The following is a 21,085-nucleotide window of genomic DNA, read 5'->3' as shown; positions in this document are numbered from 1 at the left end:
AGTATATTGATATCAATGAAAATTTGAACTGGAAGACACACATTACTAAGGCCCTCCAAAAATTTAGTTCAGCTACATTTGCTCTTAGCATAATTGCTAATTTTGGGAAAGAGTGTCAACCTCCTGACGTATTTTGCATATTATCCACTCAATAATGTCGTATGGAATAAAGAAAGTACTGACTACACAAAAGGTAGCAGTAAGAATTATATGTGGTATTCATCCACAGAAATAATGTAGTTACTTTTTCAAGGAGCTAGGCATCCTAACTGTGCCATCATATACTCACTATAGGAATTCGTTGTAAATAACGTATCACAACTTGAGAAGAACAGTGGTGTACAAAGACACATCAGTGTAGGGAAAAATGACATTTATTAACCGATGGTAAAGCTGTCAGGGGCTAATCGAGGGTTTGATATGCACAATAAAAATTTTTGATCATTTGTCCAATAACATGAAATGTAGTTTTCAATCCAATTTAAAATCATTTCTTGTGGACAACTCCTTCCATTCCAATGAAGAATTTTCCCTTAAAATCTGGTAGTCAGAAGAAACACTGATTTTTAAGTGCACTTGCATCAGGAGGAATCAAATGATAATGTGCTCATTAATGTTAACACTACTCATGTACAAAAATCCCATAAAATGGCTCATTCCAAATCATTTCAATAAAGGAATTGTTCAGAAGAGCTATTCAACAAATACTGAAGTAACTACCTAACTAACCTTGGAGGAACCAATCTGTTACCTCATAGAATGAATACAGAAAATATCGTTCTTGTGGACCGCAACTACCTCTTTATTTGCTCGAAGCAATGGGTGCTATCAACAAAGGATATTAAACTGATTCCATATTTATTAATTTCCAGATGGATTTCGAAATCGTTTCTCAGAAGCGGCTCCTAATCAGTAGCCACAGCTCATAGTAAATGACAGACAATCATCGAGTAAAACGGATGTGATGTCTCCCATTCCATTAGGAAGTGTTATGGGCCTTCTGCTTTTCCTAAATCATATAAACGACTTAGGAGACAATGTGAACAGTCCTCTTAGGTTTTTTGCAGATGATGTTGCCATCTACTGTCTAATAATGTCATCAGAAGATCAGAACCAATTGCGCAATGATCAAGACAAGATATCTGCATGACACGGAAAGTGGCAATTGCCCATGAATAACAAAAAGTGTGAGGTCATCCAAACGAGCAATAAAAGAAATGCATTTAATTTTGGTTACACGAAAAAACAGACAAATCTGAAGGCTTCTAATTTATCTAAATACTTTGAGATAGCAGATATGAACCAGAGATGGAGATTTGCTGGTGGAGCACTTGGAAGATGCAACAGGTCTACTACAGAGATTCCCTACACCTTGCTTATCCACCCTCTTTAGGAGTATTGCTGCACAGTGTATCAGACAGGGTTGAGTGAGGATACCGAAAATTTCAAAGAATGGCAGTTTCTTTTGTATTAATGGGATGGCAATAATTAAAATAAAAGCATTCTACTTTGGCGAGAGATCTTTTCACAACATTTCAGTCACAACTTTCTTCTTCAAATTCAAAAATTGTTTGTGGCGCCACCTTACATTGCAAGAAATGGTCACCTTCATAAAATATCACATTAAAGCTTGCAGAGAAAGATTTAGGGGTTCATTTTCTTCATGTGCTGCTCAAAACTAGAACAGTAGAGAAATATCTAAAGATGGTTGGTGGACCCTCTGCTTGGAACTCTTCTGTCAGTTGGGGAGTAGTCATGTAGCCTTATATGAAGATGACTTTTATATAGCTCACTTTCTTAGTTTAAATGAAGAGGTCAACAGATAATTTAGCGTACCAGCATATAACTATCATCCTAGCACGCTTCCATTCACCCCCAGTTTAATTTCTCATTCTGTCTGGTATTCTCTGGGGCTTAAAAATGATACGAAAATGCAAATGTGCGTTTCATATAAAAATGACAGTAGCCATAATATTTCTGTCTCTGTAGTTTACCCCTGCACAATGGTGGCGACTTGTGGCATGTGAGTTGGAATGAGTTGGTTATTCTCTTTCAGTCAAGCGCCTCCGAACGCAATAATCCAAGAGGTTCCTTTATTCTTATCTTGCTGCGACAGTGGACGTTCTCTGCAATATAATTCAGCAAATTAGTGAACATACTGTGCATTTGGTGGGCTTTGCTTTAACACTTCCCATCCTGACCACTGTTCATGCCAGATCCTTGGATTGTATTACCATACTCTACCACTTGCATGACTTGAGCATTGTTGCATAATAACACACATTAATTAATCATTACATCAGGCAATAACTTTCATCATTCTATGAAAAGCCATAGAGGAAAAAAATTGTAGGGCAGTCTATAATACAAGTTTATATAAAAGGTTATTGAGTTTATGAAGGTGCTATTTGAGATGAAGACGATATCACAACAGAGTCAATCCTCGCACCCACATTAAACTTGACATAAAGAATGACAACGCAAAGATAATGTTCTGGGACAGAGTTCACGCAACCAGCACCAAAAATAGTAGAAAAGTGGCCATGCTTTAAGATATGATCCAAATACTTTGGTGCAATATTGATACCTCACACTAGACATGCACCAAAAAGTAAATCCAAAACTACAAAGGTAACAGTTTTCTGTATAGAATAGGGACCATCAAAATTTCCTCGCAAATGGACACAACAATTATGAAATCCAAGCATTGTGAAGTGCTCTATTGCAGAACACATTTACTGCAATGTACTGCAGTGTACAAAATACTTAGATTAAAATAACATTGTGTAAATATTTTTCTATTTCATTTTTATTTAATTTGAAATATTTAATTTTTTATTGTTCAATTTAAAAAAAAATCTTATAGTACTACCAATTAACAAAAAATTGAAATTAAATCTTTCTTTTGTAAATTCGACCACAATTGTAGTCTTTTACAGTTTTTCTTGTACAAATAAACCTTCAAAACATTTATTATTATCTATGCTGCTTTCATTGCTAGAATTGAAATCATTGTTTTTTTCTTAAGAATCTTTTTTATATGTTTGTGCATACTACTTTTATATAAATCTTTTAATTCTACAAATGCATCTTTGGCTTAATTGTACACAGTAATTATTGTACAACCAATTAAAGTAAAATTACATCCAAACATTATACTTGGTACTCTTTACTTAGTAAACTATTTTAATTCTCTCTTGTATCTTGCTATTGCATTTTATTTCTGTAAAACATATCTAAAAACTAAATATTTTTGTCTTCCTCCATTTATAAATACATAAAATTTAATAGAAATAATTACAATTAAAATAAATGGAAGCACCAATTATTCCTAAAGATGTTACACCTTATTAAACAAATGTATATATTTAAATAAATAAGGAAATCATAGAAATGGGATCTGATAATAATTAGTCATTTAGGGAGTAATGTTTATCATATTTATCATGCAGTAGGTGAACATCTGATGCTTCATTGTTATATATTTGGAGAATATAATATAACAAGTTTAATTGCAATCAATTAAGAATATCCCAGTTAAGATTGTTTTTTAAATAATGAAGTTATTAGATTAAAAAAAATTAAATGATAAACACATGCTATCTTTGTCCTTATTTTGTTATTTTATTTATATGTAATTTAACTTTAACATTTAATTAAGATGTAGTTTTACTTCGAATTTTTTCTTGTAACCATTAATTAGAACAATAACTATGTTCTACATTTTCGAATTTAAAAATATATCTTGTCTTTCCTTAATGTACTTCAATATTAATGCTGGAAATAATTAGCTATAATTCTACTTGTAAAGTTTCTAGTCGTTTACAGTGTTTTATTTTTATATTTCCTAACATTTTTGACATTTATATTTCTCGATTATTTCTTCATCTATTCTTTATACAGTAAACTCCTTGTTTTCGAAAATTGGCTACATTGTTAAATAAATTGATCTACAAAATGGGTGTTCATTTAAACGTAGAAAAAATTCGCAGGACTGGCTCTTCTTTAGAATAATAAAAAATTCGATCTACAATATATACTGTTTATATTTTGTTCACAGAGAATGACCACATATGTAAACTTGTTTATATAGTTCACAACAAAAGCATAAATTTTATATACTCCAATTGCTGTGAAATTTGTCCAATGTTGTTTAAAATTATTATTTCATTCCTTCTTCCTTAACTTCATATTTTTTGTTCTTTAACTACAATATTTTGTATTCATCTTTTAAAGATATATTATTATCCAGATATTCTAGTTTTCTTGCTTATATACTTTAATTTTCTAATTCAAGTTTATTTATTTAGTAGGCTGCAAATATACTACATTCATCGGTTTTATTTCTTTAATAGATACTGGGACAAGTTTATGGGAAATACATAATTTTTAGTGGAAAATGGAATATAATATTATTTGCTCTTATTAATTCTAAGTCTTCAATAAATATATTTTTGTTATTGCTCAAAACAAACCTCTAGATTTAAAAAAAAATCTTTCTCCTGATTCTATAAAATGAGCTTGCTTTATAGAAATAATTTTATGTTTTTGAATTATTTCTATATAATTAATAGGCAAATAATTAAAACTAAAAGTAGATAAAACAGATTTAACTAATATTTCTCTTCCATCATTATCATCTTTTTTAGTTTTTATTTTTAGTCAGTTTCTTTTAATTTTTTGTTACCCAAATAAACATATTTTTATTTATTATTAAATAAATCAACAACTATTTTATAATGAATCTGTTAATTTTTTACACTTTAGAAAACATACAGAATAAAAAGAAGTATTTTCGAAATATTCCCTATTATTTTTTATTAATTCTAAATAGTCCGTTAACAGATAGAATTCTTGTTCTTTCTGAAAAATGGTTGCTTCTAATTTTGTAATTCTATTTTCTTTAATTAATTAAGAAACAAATGTTTCTTTTAATCTTTTATATGGACGATTTAAAAGTGTGTAGTTGTTTGAAAAGTTGGTTATTAATTCCAGGACTTGTTAAATGATAAATACATTTATAGAAGTTTCTTATTGAAGAATTAGAATTTATCCAAGTTGAATATCGTTTTCAAATGGTACTATTCTTATTAACTATTACATTACAATCTTTCTGTATTCTGCTTGTATTCGAAAATTAATTTTTTTAAATATTCACATTTTTATTCTTTATTAAAAATATCTGTAAAATCTTTTTTATATGTAAATCGAGCAAATAGTAGTGTTCTTTCGTAAGTTCTTTTAAAATAATGGTAATTCTTTTAATAATACATCTACTTTAACATCTGATTATGGTATTCTATAAGGAACAGAAATATGGTATTTTTATAGTTTTGTAATCTGTATAAATTCTTCTAATTTTTTCTCCTTCTGTGTGATTAATACTCTAATGTTTCTAATAAGATTACTACTATCTAAATTTTCTGAAAGTAGCCATAAGCCAAATCTTCTGTTAGTTATCTTTTTTTTACTCCCTAGTAGAACTAGTTATTGAATATTTATTTTTATTTGTAGTACACAATTTACTTTCAACGACCATTTATATAGAAAATATTTTAATTACATTTGTGTAAAAACAGTTAAATTTACATATGTGAAGATATTAAAAAAAACTCCTACAACTTGTTTTCAAAAAGTAGTAGAAACTAGGTTAGTTGAAAGCATAGTGATGTGATTTTCTCCACTATCTGAATATTTGAATACTAGAGATGGAGTTAAATGTGCTTAGAACTGTATAATAAATTTAAAATTATTTGAAATTAATTACTGGTTGGGATTTTCAGTTTTTTGAAGGAGGGAATACTAAGCTGGGATACATGCAAATGAAGAAAGTTAAAAATTATGACAATGAATTTTGTGATCTGCACATTTTGCATTAAATGTTTTACATGTACTTTCTGGTTTTTCAAAACCTCTGTTCAAATCACATTCATCTCATGGACAATGGCCATTCCCCATGATCATTTAGTGTTACATGACCCTCTCTCCAATACTGAATTTCATATGCCAAATTGAATTTTCTTTAAAATAATTATAGTGTGCCAGAATGCCCATTTCAGATAAAATTTTATTTCATCTTATTAACATTATTTCTATATTTATTTTAAGAGAATTAGGAATGACCCATAATTTTTCAGTGTACTCAAAACTGATGTGGATTTTTAAACTTAGTAGTAAGTGAGTACATTGACTGCAGGTGGCATGTTTTTATTGCCTGCCCTTTTACAAGTTAAAATATTATATCATATTATATTATAACTAATTTAATTAATTCATAAAAATATTTGCAATAAGAACATGCCAATTGCACTCAATGTACCCACTTAGTAATTGTGCTCCTCTGACCTAGCTCACTGCATAGGGTTGCCCTGGCCAGCATATTCTGTAGATTAGTTGTTCCCAACCTTTCTTAGACTCCTGACTCCATTCAGACATTAGCTAATAAACCCGCCCTACCCCACCTTCCCCCTCTGTTGCTTCCCTCTCTTGCACATTATCACCAAATATGGCACCTAGCTAAACTGTAGAATGAAAGACGTTTCTTGGAACATTTACTTTTTAAGTGATGAAAGATGAATAATATTTAGCTTTGTGTGTGTATATATATATCGGGGCGGTTAGTAGATCCGCAACCGAGCGCCTCCCCAGGTGGTGGATAGGGGAATGCCTCCTAGATACAGGTGGTACCGAGGAAATGAAATACTCGGAGTGGACCAAAACTACTAGTAGCGTCTGTTCCCACAGTAGGCGGCTACAAAAGGCGTCTGCTCCACATGTCAGTGGCGGCCTCAACCAACCTCCTGATCTGGAAAGTCAGGTTGTACCCGGCAGCATGCCATACATCCAACTACTAAACATCATGATGGTACAACGAGAAAAATCTCATTACCCCGGGCCCCAGTCAATAGACTGGGATTGTCGTGAGCATCGGATTCCGGGGGCTCACGGACATCATGAGAAGAATCGGAGCTTCTCAAACTCCCTCAAGACCAAACGCAAACACTACATCGGCACACTCAACGTGAACACGCTGATGAAGACAGGAAAGATGAAACAACTGACAGACACTCTCGAAAAATTTCAAATCTAAATATGTGCACTGTAAGAAACACGATTCACAGATGAAGACCATTTCAACACGGAGAATTTCAGAATATACAAAGGAAAACTATCGAGACAACTGAAAACCCTAAGGCTTTTTGGCACCGGATTTGCAGTACACAGGTCAATCACGGACAGCATAATCGACTTTTCGTCACCAAACGAAAGAATCAGCACCATCACAGTGATATCAGCCAATAAATCCTACACAATAATCAACGCACATGCACCGACTAATGACTACAACAGGAAAAACCCGGACGAAATTGATGACTTCTGGACGACAATGGAAGAAACTATCAGAAAAATTCCTGCACATAGAGTCAAAATAATACTGAGAGACTTCAACGCCAAACTCGTAAAAGAAAAGATATACAGACATATCACAGGAAAACATACTCCACACAAGGACACCAACAAAAACGGAAAACATCTGATAAACTTTTGCAAAAGCCACGACCTCGCCATTATGTCAACAAAATTCAAGAAACCAACACGAAAACTTACCACATGGAAATTCCCCAGTGGAAAGCAAGAACTACAAATCGACCACGTAATAGTGCAGAAAGACTCACAAAAAGAAATTTTGAACATAGACACCCGTAAAGGCTACTTCGACTCAGACCACCATCTACTACAGATCAGGATTCGTCTTTTGCCCAAGAAAAAGCTCCAGAAGAACAAAATTGTTAGACCAGATCCAGAATACGTTACTTTAAACCAGACACAAATATTACACAAAATTAAAATGGAGAAAACGACAGACTGGACACAACTTTCACGAAGAATCCGAGAGGCCATGAAACTAGCACAAGCACCACGCACACGGAAACACCGTTGGTGGAACCACACATGTGACCAAGCTATTGACCAACGAATCAGTGCATGGAAAAAATTTAGTAGCCATAAATCCCAAGAGAATTGGATGAACTTCTTGAAAACACAGAATCAATCAAGCAAAATCATTCGCAGTGAAAAACGACAGTATGACAAACGGCGACTGACAGAGATCGAATCGGATTTCATGAAGAACAATACAAGAAACTTCTACAGAACGTTCAGAGAAAATATGACTGGATATCAACCACCCAACTTGTGCTTCAGAAGACCGGATGGAACCCTAGAAACCAATACCAAAAACAATTGTGACATTCTGGCAAAGTACTTTGAAAAACTGCTCAACACGGACCCCCCCATGGAAGAAATGATGACAGAAACGAGCACATACAATCCAGATAGTGAACCTCCAACTCTAGAAGAAGTTAAGGAAATAATAAAGTCACTCAAGAATCGTAGAGCACCAGGAGAAGATGGCATCATCGCGGAAATCTGGAAGTTACAAGACCCAGAACTCACCAAAGACATCCACAGGATCTTGGAAGACATCTGGAAGACCATGAAAATTCCTGACGACTGGAAAACTGCCCTGATACACCCACTACACAAAAAAGGTGACAAAACTGACCCGAACAACTACAGAGGAATATCCCTACTACCGATCACATACAAGATCCTCTCTAAAGCTTTACTGAACAGACTAGAATGCCAGACCGACCACTTGATTGGGGAATACCAAGCAGGCTTCCGTAAAGGGCGGTCATGTGCGGAACAAATTTGGAACCTGAAAATGATTTTACAACACAAACAGAACCTGATCATTACCTTTGTTGACTTCAAAAAGGCGTACGACTCTATCGACCGGAAAACGCTCTTCAAAATTCTAGCAGAATACAAAGTAGACAACAAAACACGGGCTACCATAGAGCAAATTTTAACCAACACGACCGCCAAAGTAAAGTTCTGTGGGGAACTATCAGAGCCCTTTGAAATTCGCACAGGTGTCCGACAAGGCGATGGCCTCTCACCTCTCCTTTTCAATCTGGTGTTAGATAAGGTCATAAAGGAATGGGAAACATCACAACAGGGGATAACCTTAGGAAACCTACAGATTAAATGCCTGGCTTTTGCAGACGATTTGGCGATTGTCACGAAAGGTATAAAGGAAACAAAAGACGCTATTGAAAAACTGCACGAAATCGCTTCCAAAACTGGACTACAGATCTCTTACGAAAAGACACAGTTTATGAGCACATAGAAACTCTCATCTCTGAACACAAAGTATGGCACGATTTACAAAACGGCAAACTTCAAATACCTCGGTGAAAAACTACAAATGAGTGGACATAACAGAGACTCAAACGAAGAAAGAAAGACTAAACTGGACAAGGCATACAAAGTAGCGTGGAATCATTACAACAAGAAGTCTATCTCACAAAAAGCCAAATTACGCCATTACGACACGGTGTTGCTCCCCGAGGCACTATATGCAGCAGAGACCACACTAATCCTAGGGCATACACGTATCAGACAATTAGAAAAAGTAGAACGGAAAATACTTAGGAAAATATTTGGCGCAACTAACAACAATGGAATATGGATCAAGAAACCTACAGAGGAACTGTACAAACATACGGAGACAATCACAGAAAAGATTAGAAAACGCAGACTACAATTCTATGGACGCCTATACAGAATGCCATCACACAGGCTGACCAAACAGATCTTTGACTGGGTAACCACTAGAAATAACAAATGGGTGGCAGAGGTAGAAAACGACCTGAACCAACTCAACATAACAGCAGACACAATAAACGACAGAATAAAGTTCAGAAATGTCATTAAGAAAAGTAAACTACATGAGATACAATGTAACAAACGAACAGGCGTAAAATGGACCGAAGAACGCAAGCAAGATTACAGCCAGAAGATGAAAGAAATATGGGCAACCAAAAAGGCAATCAAGATGAAGCCGAAGACACAAAGCCGACAAGAAGCATGGACAGAGGACCGGAAACAGAAACACAGCGAGCGAATGAGGGAAGTTTGGGCAGCAAGGAAGGCAGCAAAAGGAACTGGCCATGTAGTTTAGTCCAAATGCGCTCTTTAAAGGCAAAACACCAATAATATATATATATATATATATCTGTGTGTGTGTGTGTGTGTGTGTGTGTGTGTGTGTGTGTGTATTAGGATGAATGAAAAAGGAATTTGTAGTGCACCACAGGTGCTACCCACAACTCCTTCTCAGGTAAGAAAGCTAACTATCCACAATGAAAGTTCACACTTGTTATAAAACATACTTCCCTTGCATTACTTCTCTCCATCATGTCACTTGGTTGACCTGCACACTGTGACCCCATCTAAAATCAGCCAAGGTAATATGTGTGCACCATGCTTTCTGTTCATAAATAACTTTACTGCGGAATTCCTTACTTCTGAAATGGGAGAATTTCGAAGCCTTCAGGCTTTTAATGCCTTGTCTGTGACCACAGCCACTAATAATAATAATAATAATAATACTGTCTACAACACTGTAGCAGCCCTTTTTTAGTTGCCATTGTGTAGTGCTGCCAATTAATTCAATTATCTGTTTTGAAGCGAGTAATGAAGCAATCTCTGGATTAATGCAGGTGCTATCCATAACTTGGAGAAGACATTTTCTAGAGACATTTAGCATTTGTTACATATCTGTCTCACTTTGATCATCAGCAATGTATGGGAGGAAGCACAATATATATGTGTGTAATGTGTGGACTATGTGAGAAACCTGTAACCCCCCCCCCCCCCACATTAATGCTCCTGAGGAAAAGTAATTATTAATAACTTATATAATCAATATTAGAGTCTAACAAAACTGTGATAATAGTAGTTATATTCTGAAAATAATTTAGTTGCGTGACTGAAACAGAATCGAATTGTTTATCTCTTTAATTTCTTTTTAACCCTCAGGGGGTAGTTACTCCAAGGTTGGGAACCACTGCTCTAGATCAAAGTGGCTCATACGATAGTTTGAATGGGGGACAAGGTGGGGGGGGGGTATGAAGTATTTTTAATACACTCCTGGAAATTGAAATAAGAACACCGTGAATTCATTGTCCCAGGAAGGGGAAACTTTATTGACACATTCCTGGGGTCAGATACATCACATGATCACACTGACAGAACCACAGGCACATAGACACAGGCAACAGAGCATGCACAATGTCGGCACTAGTACAGTGTATATCCACCTTTCGCAGCAATGCAGGCTGCTATTCTCCCATGGAGACGATCGTAGAGATGCTGGATGTAGTCCTGTGGAACGGCTTGCCATGCCATTTCCACCTGGCGCCTCAGTTGGACCAGCGTTCGTGCTGGATGTGCAGACCGTGTGAGACGACGCTTCATCCAGTCACAAACATGCTCAATGGGGGACAGATCCGAGATCTTGCTGGCCAGGGTAGTTGACTTACACCTTCTAGAGCACGTTGGGTGGCACGAGATACATGCGGACGTGCATTGTCCTGTTGGAACAGCAAGTTCCCTTGCCAGTCTAGGAATGGTAGAACGATGGGTTCGATGACGGTTTGGATGTACCGTGCACTATTCAGTGTCCCCTCGACGATCACCAGTGGTGTACGGCCAGTGTAGGAGATCGCTCCCCACACCATGATGCCGGGTGTTGGCCCTGTGTGCCTCGGTCGTATGCAGTCCTGATTGTGGCGCTCACCTGCACGGCGCCAAACACGCATACGACCATCACTGGCACCAAGGCAGAAGCGACTCTCATCGCTGAAGATGACACGTCTCCATTCGTCCCTCCATTCACGCCTGTCGCGACACCACTGGAGGCGGGCTGCACGATGTTGGGGCGTGAGCGGAAGACGGCCTAACGGTGTGCGGGACCGTAGCCCAGCTTCGTGGAGACGGTTGCGAATGGTCCTCGCCGATACCCCAGGAGCAACAGTGTCCCTAATTTGCTGGGAAGTGGCAGTGCGGTCCCCTACGGCACTGCGTAGGATCCTACGGTCTTGGCGTGCATCCGTGCGTCGCTGCGGTCCGGTCCCAGGTCGACGGGCACGTGCACCTTCCGCCGACCACTGGCGACAACATCGATGTACTGTGGAGACCTCACGCCCCACGTGTTGAGCAATTCGGCGGTACGTCCACCCGGCCTCCCGCATGCCCACTATACGCCCTCGCTCAAAGTCCGTCAACTGCACATACGGTTCACGTCCACGCTGTCACGGCATGCTACCAGTGTTAAAGACTGCGATGGAGCTCCGTATGCCACGGCAAACTGGCTGACACTGACGGCGGCGGTGCACAAATGCTGCGCAGCTAGCGCCATTCGACGGCCAACACCGCGGTTCCTGGTGTGTCCGCTGTGCTGTGCGTGTGATCATTGCTTGTACAGCCCTCTCGCAGTGTCCGGAGCAAGTATGGTGGGTCTGACACACCGGTGTCAATGTGTTCTTTTTTCAATTTCCAGGAGTGTATTTTGGAAGATGAATGGCTACTTGTAAGTAGCCATAAAAGGGTTCCAGTTCCGATCCTGTTAAAAACCTGCACAATACCAAGTTTTAACTCATTTTCTTGAAATAAAAACAAATGACTGACGTATATTTTTCCTTTTCCTAAGAGTCAGGAGGGATACCGTAGATCTCACTCCTAAGAGACAGGAGTGAGATCTACGGTACCCCTCCTTGACCATTGATATCGGTGCCCACGCTTCAGGTCACTCACTCAATGAAAACTGGAATTTCACCTTATTCGCAAGTGTGGACATGATTCTTTTATGACAGTTAGTGAAGGCCTTTGGAGCGCCAAGATGAGAGGGACGGCAGGGAATGCAAGTGAAAGATTTGTATATAATATGTTTCGCCGTCAGTAGCGAAAACTGAGAGGGGTTGAAGCGTATTTGGGATAGGCTGGAAGAGGAGGATGTCAGATGATTAGTTGCTTGTGTAGAAAAACGTTCTCGAAGTGGCCATTTGTAGAATGGTGTTTTGTATGCTGATACATTATTCCAATTCTGCTTATCCAGCACTTTTATGAAGTTGCTCTGTATTTTTACTGTCTTCATTATGATGAACCAATTCACAAAAATACATCAGAGAGACGGAGAACCATCATCATCATCACCTTCATCTCCTTCCAAGGATTAGGATGTTCCATTCTGCATCATCCATCCATCCCTCCATCCATCTCCAATGACGGCTGCCTTGTTCACTGTTCCCAGTCTGCCGATAATTCAATATTTTTTTGGCAATCTGTATTCTGTCATTATATCAACATGATCCTTCCATTCCATTCTGTTCTCTTTTGTCCTGTCATTAACTGAAATTTTTTTAAAAATCTGATCTCATTGTTTCATTCCTTATTTTATCCATTTTATTACAGCCTCTTACAAATCTCATTAACTCCTTCTCTGCTACTTACTACTGTCCGCAAATTGGAACCATATACAAGAGTAGATATGCCATAACTTTATAGAATTTCATTTGTGTTGCTTCTCTTCCTTTTCTTTCTAAAGTTCTTCCAGTTCTTTCACCAGCATATAACAGCTTATTTATCGGTACACAAGCTCCTATTTTCATTTTTAAGTGTACTTAATCTTTACACTTCTATACATAGATGAAATAAAGGAGGTGACAGACTACACCCTTAATTAATGCCTTGATTTATTAAAATGTTTTTGTCATTTTCAAACCTGAACTTGTAATAATTATGGTATTTTTTGTATCCCACCTGGAAGGCGGTGCGTGGGTCTGCTCCTGAAAACTGAAAGATTGGGCGAATGTGGGAAGTGAGTAGGAGCAGGAAAAGGTAAGACACGTCGGTACTGCGTTTGAACTTATAGATGTTTACTGTAGGCAAAAAAAAAAAAAAAAAAAAAAAAAAAAAAAAAAAAAAAAAAAAAAAAAACAAGTTAATACATGGTTACATAACTTTGCAATGAGGTGTGAAGCTTTAGACCCGTCGTAAGTAGTACATAGACTCAATAGCAAGCGAAGTGTCCCAGCCGTCTGCTCTTCATCAAATTTGCTGAATCCGCAGCGGCGCTCGTAGACCTCAACAGCGCCGGCTAGAGGGCACTGTCGTCGGTGTCTGTCGTAGTGACAACTTAACTTGCACCTATGCCGTGGCATCGTAGCTATTGATACCACAGTATTTACATATAGAGTGCTTATAGTATTAACAAGATGTTTAGGAAAATGTTTTATTTCCAATATTTCCCGAATAACGGGTATTTTTACCTTATCGAACGCTTTCTCAAAACCAATAAATACTAAATGCATTTCTAAACCAAATTCCTGGGAGTGTATGACGTTCCGTCGGAAGTACTGGGAGAGGTACCCGCGACAGAAGTCCTTCATCAGGTGAGCAGTGTGCATGAGACAGGCGAAATACCCTTTAGCTTCTAAAAGCGTTTAATAATTCCATTTCAAAATGAAGAAGGTGCTGACAAGTTTAGAAAAAACACTAACACGAATTCTTTACAGAAGAAAGAAAAGACTGGTAGAAGGCAGCCATGAAAAAGATAGGTCTGGATTCTGTAGAAATATAGGAATACGTGATACGAGACTAACTTAAAAGATAAGTTAAGGAAAGGCAATCTTGCGTTTATAGCGATTCTAGACTTAGAGAAATCTTTTGAAATGTTGACTGGAATACTCTTTTAAATTCCGAAGGCAGCAGGGATAAAATACACGGAGCAACTTGTGCAGAAACCAGACGGCAGTTTAAGAGTCGAAGGCCAAGAAAGGGAAGCAGTGGTTGAGAACGGAGTGAGATGTTATTCAATTGGTACATTGCGCAAGCACTAAAGCACACGAAAGAAAGGTTTGGATTAGGAATTAAAGCCCAGGGAAAAGAAATAAAAACTTTGAGGTTTGCCGATGACACTGTAATTCGGTGAGACGCAGCACAGGAGTTGGAAGAGTAGCTGTATGGAATGGACTTTGTCTTGGTGATAAGTTTAGGAAAGGCAAACTTGCGTTTATAGCAGTTCTAGACTTAGAGAAATCTTTTGAAATGTTGACTGGAATACTCTTTTAAATTCTGAAGGCAGCAGGAGTAAAATACATCAAAAATAGCAAAACAAGGATTATAGAATAGAATAAAGTTGAATTAAACCAGGTGATTCTGATGGAATTACATTAGAAAATGAGACACTTTAAGCACTAGCTCAGTTTTGTTATTTGCACAGCAAAATAACTCACGATGGCCAAAGTAGAGAGGATATAGAGCGTGGGCTGGCAACGGCAAAGAAAGCGTTTCTGAAGCTGGGAAATTTGTTAACATCGAATTCAAATATAAATGTTGGGAAGTCTTTCCTGAAAGCATTTGTGTGGCACATAGCCACGTATGGAAATGAAACGTGGGCGATAAACAGTTTAGAAAAGAAGAGAATAGAAGCTTTTGAAATGTGGTCCTACAGAAGAATGCCGAAGATTACATGGCTACCTCACATAAGTAAGGAGGACGTAGACAACAGAACTGGGGAGAAACGAAATTTGTGACACAACTTGACTAACAGAAGATATTAATTGATAGGTCACATTTTGAGACATCGACGACTTAAAAAATTACTGTTGGAGGGAAGTGTGAAGGTTAAAAATCGTTGATGGAGACGAGATGAATCACTAAGTAGGTTCAGAAGGATGTAGGTTGCAGTAGTTACTCAGACATGAAGAGGCTTGTATAGGATAGAGCGGCATGGAGAACTGTATCAAATCTGAAGACAACAACAAAATTAAGGGGTCAGAAGATTTGAACTGGAGAGTCAAAACGTTCCATTATTAAACAAGAAAGAAAGACAATAGGATTTTTATTTTTATCTTTGCACTCAGCAAGAACAACACGAGAGTTTTAGTTCTTTCTGTTTTCGCTAAAAGCTTTTAAAGACCTAGGGAACTGCATTAAACGGAAACAAATTCTTCATTGTTTTAGCAGATCGCCATTCGTGGTGAAGTAAAGTAGTCGCCTCGGCGGTACATTTACTAAAATTGGAACGATGCAGAGAAGATTAGCATGTTCCCTACGCAAGGATGACACGCAAAATCGTGAAGCGAAAAAAAGTAGTTCAAAAAATGGCTCTGTGCACTATGGGACTTAACAGCTATGGTCATCAATCCCCTAGAACTTAGAACTTCTTGAACCTAACAAACCTAAGGAGATCACACAACACCCAGTCATCTCGAGGCAGAGAAAATCCCTGACCCCTCCGGGAATCGAACCCGGGAACCCGGGCGCGGGAAGCGAGAACGCTACCGCACGACCAGGAGCTGCGGACAAAAAGTAGTTATCGTCGCTTCCTGCAGTTTGCAGAATGAAGGGTTCGATTCGCGGCTGGGTTGGAGATCTTTATTTACGTGAAGACTGGGTTTTTGTGTTGTCCTGATCATTTCATCTTCTTCATTGACAGACAAGTCGACAAAGTGGCGTGAAATAGAAGTACTAGAGCCATGCTGCTGAAGAACCCCAGGCGGGGTATCTCAGCCAGTGATGTCACCCTATCGTTTCATTTCATTTCTTTTAATATACCGTACTGCAATAAGATTTCTGTTGTGATTAACGTCTTACGAAGGGCCGAGGGAAAGGTATCCAATCTCTGTGGTGGGGAGGTCAACCAAATGAATTGTCCCTTGGCTGGAAAATGATTCTTGACAAGGTCTTCCTTGCATCAACACCTCGAAAACCGACACGTGTGGGTTACTTCAACCAATCTGCGTTAAGGGGCTCCGGAACGCCCTATACTTGCAATGTTAAAATAACGCTTATAAATTACATCTTTCCTCACAAAGTATTTGAGGTAGGAAGTTGAACTTTTTACAGATTATTTATTGGAATATGGGCTACAACTTAACACAGGGATTTTACAAAATTTTAGTTCAGTTATTAAAGATGATTTTTTTTTCAATTGTAATGAAAATTCACAACATTTTTTGCAATTTTTTATTTATATATTCAAAAATATACAGTTTTTTGGAAAAAGGCTGTGTTAAATTATGCAGAAGGTACTGTGTAACATTTACTGAAAGTTTGAAACAAATATGTTTGCAAGATCCTTAGAAAACATGTAATTAGTATGAGAAAATAAAAGTTTTGGGAATCGAGCGACAAAGATTGGATTAACTTTTTAGTGCATTCCAGGTCCATAGGATGGATTATCTTCATCCTCTGCAAACTCCTCCTCCAACTTCCTCTTGTTCCTCCTCCTGTTTACTCTTGCTTGTATTTCTAGACTCTTTACAGCCCTGTCTGCAGCCCGAAGGCGTTCCTTGTCTAAAGCAAGCATCGCTCTTACCATGTTAGAACCTATCTTCATTCCCATATTTCTAAATACCTTGCACCTTACAATGTTGCCATCATTGAACAGCATCATACACACCAAAGTGAAGTGTTTGTATTCCAACAAATACAGTCTTGGGGATTCTCGACCATATAACACTATTTACACTTTCATTGGGGTTTTGAGTTTTTCCGTGAATACACTATTTCAACAGTTCAGGTGCTGCTAAGTCTCTGAAAATAGGTTTTATCACCTCCATTATTGCATGAGGCAGACTATGCTTATGAGTGTACACTTCACCAGTAAGCAATCGTTAATAATAACACCATTTGACAGCAGTTTAACAGCGCCACAGTGGGTCACGCCCATGTAGAACACATTTCAAAAAAAAATTAAAAATAGTTGTAGTCTTCGGAACTGAATAAATTATATATCTATTAAACGGTAATAGTCTGCAGATTCAGAAAACGCAAAAAAGTAAAAATTGAACTTCATGATTTTGAGCCTTTCCGGAGCCCTTTAACGTGTTCTGCAGCCTGCGACTCTACATGGAAACAAATCACAAAAACTTTCAGCCTGTGAAGGCCTTGGCAGTTACTCTCTGGTCGTCGTTTGCCGTAATTTCTATTGGCTTTAATGTGCGAGGAATGGAGTTCGGTCGTCCTTAAAGCCTGTCGAGGCAGAATCAGAGCCACAGGGTAAGACAGGCAGCCACACAAGGCGAATACCTCCCAGGACATACGCACGCACGCCTCGCCTTCCTGGTATTGCGGCTCACCTTCTGGCTGGATGCGTCATGCCTCCGCGCTGCTCCGCGTTGTTGAGTGCTGTTGCGAAAGCCGCGAGCCGTGCGGGCCGTGGCATGCTGACCCCCGCTCGCTGATCCCCGCCAGTGGGCTTCCCACGGTACTTGCGGCTGGCTCTGTCCTCTAGCCGGAGACGTCGCCTTTCTACGCCAGGAATCCCTCGTACTGTCGCATTTCCAGCCTCGAGGGAAGATAGGCTGCGAGCATGAAACTTCGTGATGTTTTTAGTTCATCTCTACCTCCGCCATTCACCACGACACACGTTTGCCAACGATACCTCGGCGGATTGATCGTTGGTTGGTTGTTGGTTGGTTGTTGGAGTTAAAGAGACCAAAAAACGAGGTTATCAGTCCCTTCGTCCTATGTGTATAGAACCAGGAGTAATCCTCAGAGAAAAGATACAAAAGGCAAATCCCGGGAAGCCCGACTGTAACCAGGATACAATAAGACAGAGAGAAAATCAAGGAGAAGTAGGAGGGGAGTGAGAGGGTATAAGGTCATCGAGTCACTCTGCCCAGAGTGCACTTGGAGGTCCCCAGAGCATGGTATGTGGTGGTGGATGCACCCTCTGCATCCCATCAGCACTACTTCAAAAAATGGTTCAAATGGCTCTGAGCAATATGGGACTTAACATCTGTGGTCATCAGTTCCCTAGAACTTAGAACTACTTAAACCTAACTAACCTAAGGACGTCACACACATCCATGCCCGAGGCAGGATTCGAACCTGCGACCATAGCAGCCGCGCGGTTCCGGACTGCGCGCCTAGTACCGCTAGACCACCGCGGCCGGCAGCACTACTTCAACCCGGGTTCCCGGGTTCGATTCCCGGCGATGTCAGGGATTTTCTCTGCCTCGTGATGACTGGGAGTTGTGTGCTGTCCTTAGGTTAGTTAGGTTTAAGTAGTTCTAAGTTCTAGGGGACTGATGACCACAGCTGTTAAGTCCCATAGTGCTCAGAGCCATTTGAACCATTTGAACCTTCGACACATGAAAGTCTGGGGAAATGCTCGCCAAAACAATGGGCATAACATGTGTGTCACACAGGTGGCCTACATTTCTCCCAAGGGAGCTAGGAGGTGCTGAGTCTCATATAGAAAGCAATATGTGTACCAAATTTGACTGTAGTGGATCCAATAGTTTAGGAGGAAATGCTGGAGATATCCATAACACAGACATATGTACATACACACATAAACTATGTGATCAAAAGTATTCAGACACCTGGCTGAAAATGACTTACGAGTTCGTGGCGTCCTCCATCGGTAATGTTGGAATTCAATATGGTGTTGGCCCGCCCTCACCCTTGATGACAGCTTCCACTCTCGCAGGCATACGTTCAGTCAGGTGCTCGAAGGTTTCCTGGCGAATGGCAGCCCATTCTTCACGAAGTGCTGCACTGAGGTAGCAGAGTGTGGTTCAGTTGGACCATGGTACTACTCAATTCTTTAGAAAATCAAAAATTACAATCTCACCACAGTTATTTAGAGGAAATGGGAAGCCCAGGATCACTGGTGATGGGCAAGCTTGTGTGCTATACAATTTTGACTCCAAGAAAGACTTTATTATAAACTTCAATTCGGACATTTGACCTCTTACTGATGCAATATACAAATCGTCTCTTTAGCTGAATTACATAAAAATGAATAAGAATCATATTTTGCATCCGCAATCAAAATCATAGATAGTAGGAACGGTGAATAATCAATCGTAAACAATCGTTCTTGTTTCACCATGTCTCAAAAGACTAGTAACGCCATACACTTCCAACCCAAAGTTACACAGTCACATAATACCACAACTTCATTAAGAAAAACAAAGATCTTAAGGCTTAATAAAACTGAACTGCCCACATAAAGGTCCACAGTGAAACATGCTTACAATAAAAATGCAAAGTGGGCCAACGAAGGTCGCAAAACTGGCACACAGGCAAAATAACAAGTTACACATGTATTAAAGGTACACAGATGATTAACATAAGTTTTAAATAAGAATGGCTAGTAATAATTCAACCAATAAAATTACTTAGAGAAACGCTAATATTAACAAAGTGGCCTCACTTAACTAATGGACATAATGACTCAGGATGATTCACAAATTGCACTTAACTTTAGAGAACAGCGTCAAGGCCCACTGAAGCACTTTGGAAGCAACAACACTACGGCCGGCAGGCAATACGAGCGTTCACTCCCCACAGCTTGTGCACAGGCTCACTAGCAGGCGGTATATATACAGGGTGTTTCAAAAATGACCGGTATATTTGAAACGGCAATAAAAACTAAACGAGCAGCGATAGAAATACACCGTTTGTTGCAATATGCTTGGGACAACAGTACATTTTCAGGCGGACAAACTTTCGAAATTACAGTAGTTACAATTTTCAAAAACAGATGGCGCTGCAAGTGATGTGAAAGGTATAGAAGACAACGCAGTCTGTGGGTGCGCCATTCTGTACGTCGTCTTTCTGCTGTAAGCGTGTGCTGTTCACATCATGCAAGTGTGCTGTAGACAACATGGTTTATTCCTTAGAACAGAGGATTTTTCTGGTGTTGGAATTCCACCGCCTAGAACACAGTGTTGTTGCAACAAGACGAAGTTTTCAACGGAGGTTTAATGTAACCAAAGGACCGAAAAGCGATACAATAAAGGATCTGTTTGGAAAATTTCAACGGGCTCGGAACGTGACGGATGAACGTGCTGGAAAGGTAGGGCGACCGCGTACGACAACCACAGAGGGCAACGCACAGCTAGAGCAGCAGGTGATCCAACAGCGGCCTCGGGTTTCCGTTCGCGGTGTTGCAGCTGCGGTCCAAATGACGCCAACGTCCACGTATCGTCTCATGCGCCAGAGTTTACACCTCTATCCGTACAAAATTCAAACGCGGCAACCCTTCAGCGCTGCTACCATTGCTGCACGAGAGACATTCGCTAACGATATAGTGCACAGGATTGATGACGGCGATATGCATGTGGGCAGCATTTGGTTTACTGACGAAGCTTATTTTTACCTGGACGGCTTCGTCAATAAACAGAACTGGCGCATATGGGGAACCGAAAAGCCC

The 21,085-nt window shown here is 39.0% G+C and overlaps 1 non-coding gene across 1 annotated transcript; it reads left to right on the top strand.

Annotated features, from left to right (window-relative positions):
• Nucleotides 1-15,905: 15,905 nt before the first annotated feature.
• Nucleotides 15,906-16,009, top strand: LOC126163341 (U6 spliceosomal RNA). The gene has a single exon (XR_007535230.1). It is a non-coding gene; the product is annotated as a U6 spliceosomal RNA (small nuclear RNA).
• The last annotated feature ends 5,076 nt before the right edge of the window (nucleotides 16,010-21,085 follow it).

Source organism: Schistocerca cancellata, chromosome 2, assembly GCF_023864275.1.
Source record: "Schistocerca cancellata isolate TAMUIC-IGC-003103 chromosome 2, iqSchCanc2.1, whole genome shotgun sequence".
NCBI classification, from domain to species: Eukaryota; Metazoa; Arthropoda; class Insecta; order Orthoptera; family Acrididae; genus Schistocerca; species Schistocerca cancellata.
This window is presented reverse-complemented; position numbering and strand designations above follow the sequence as displayed.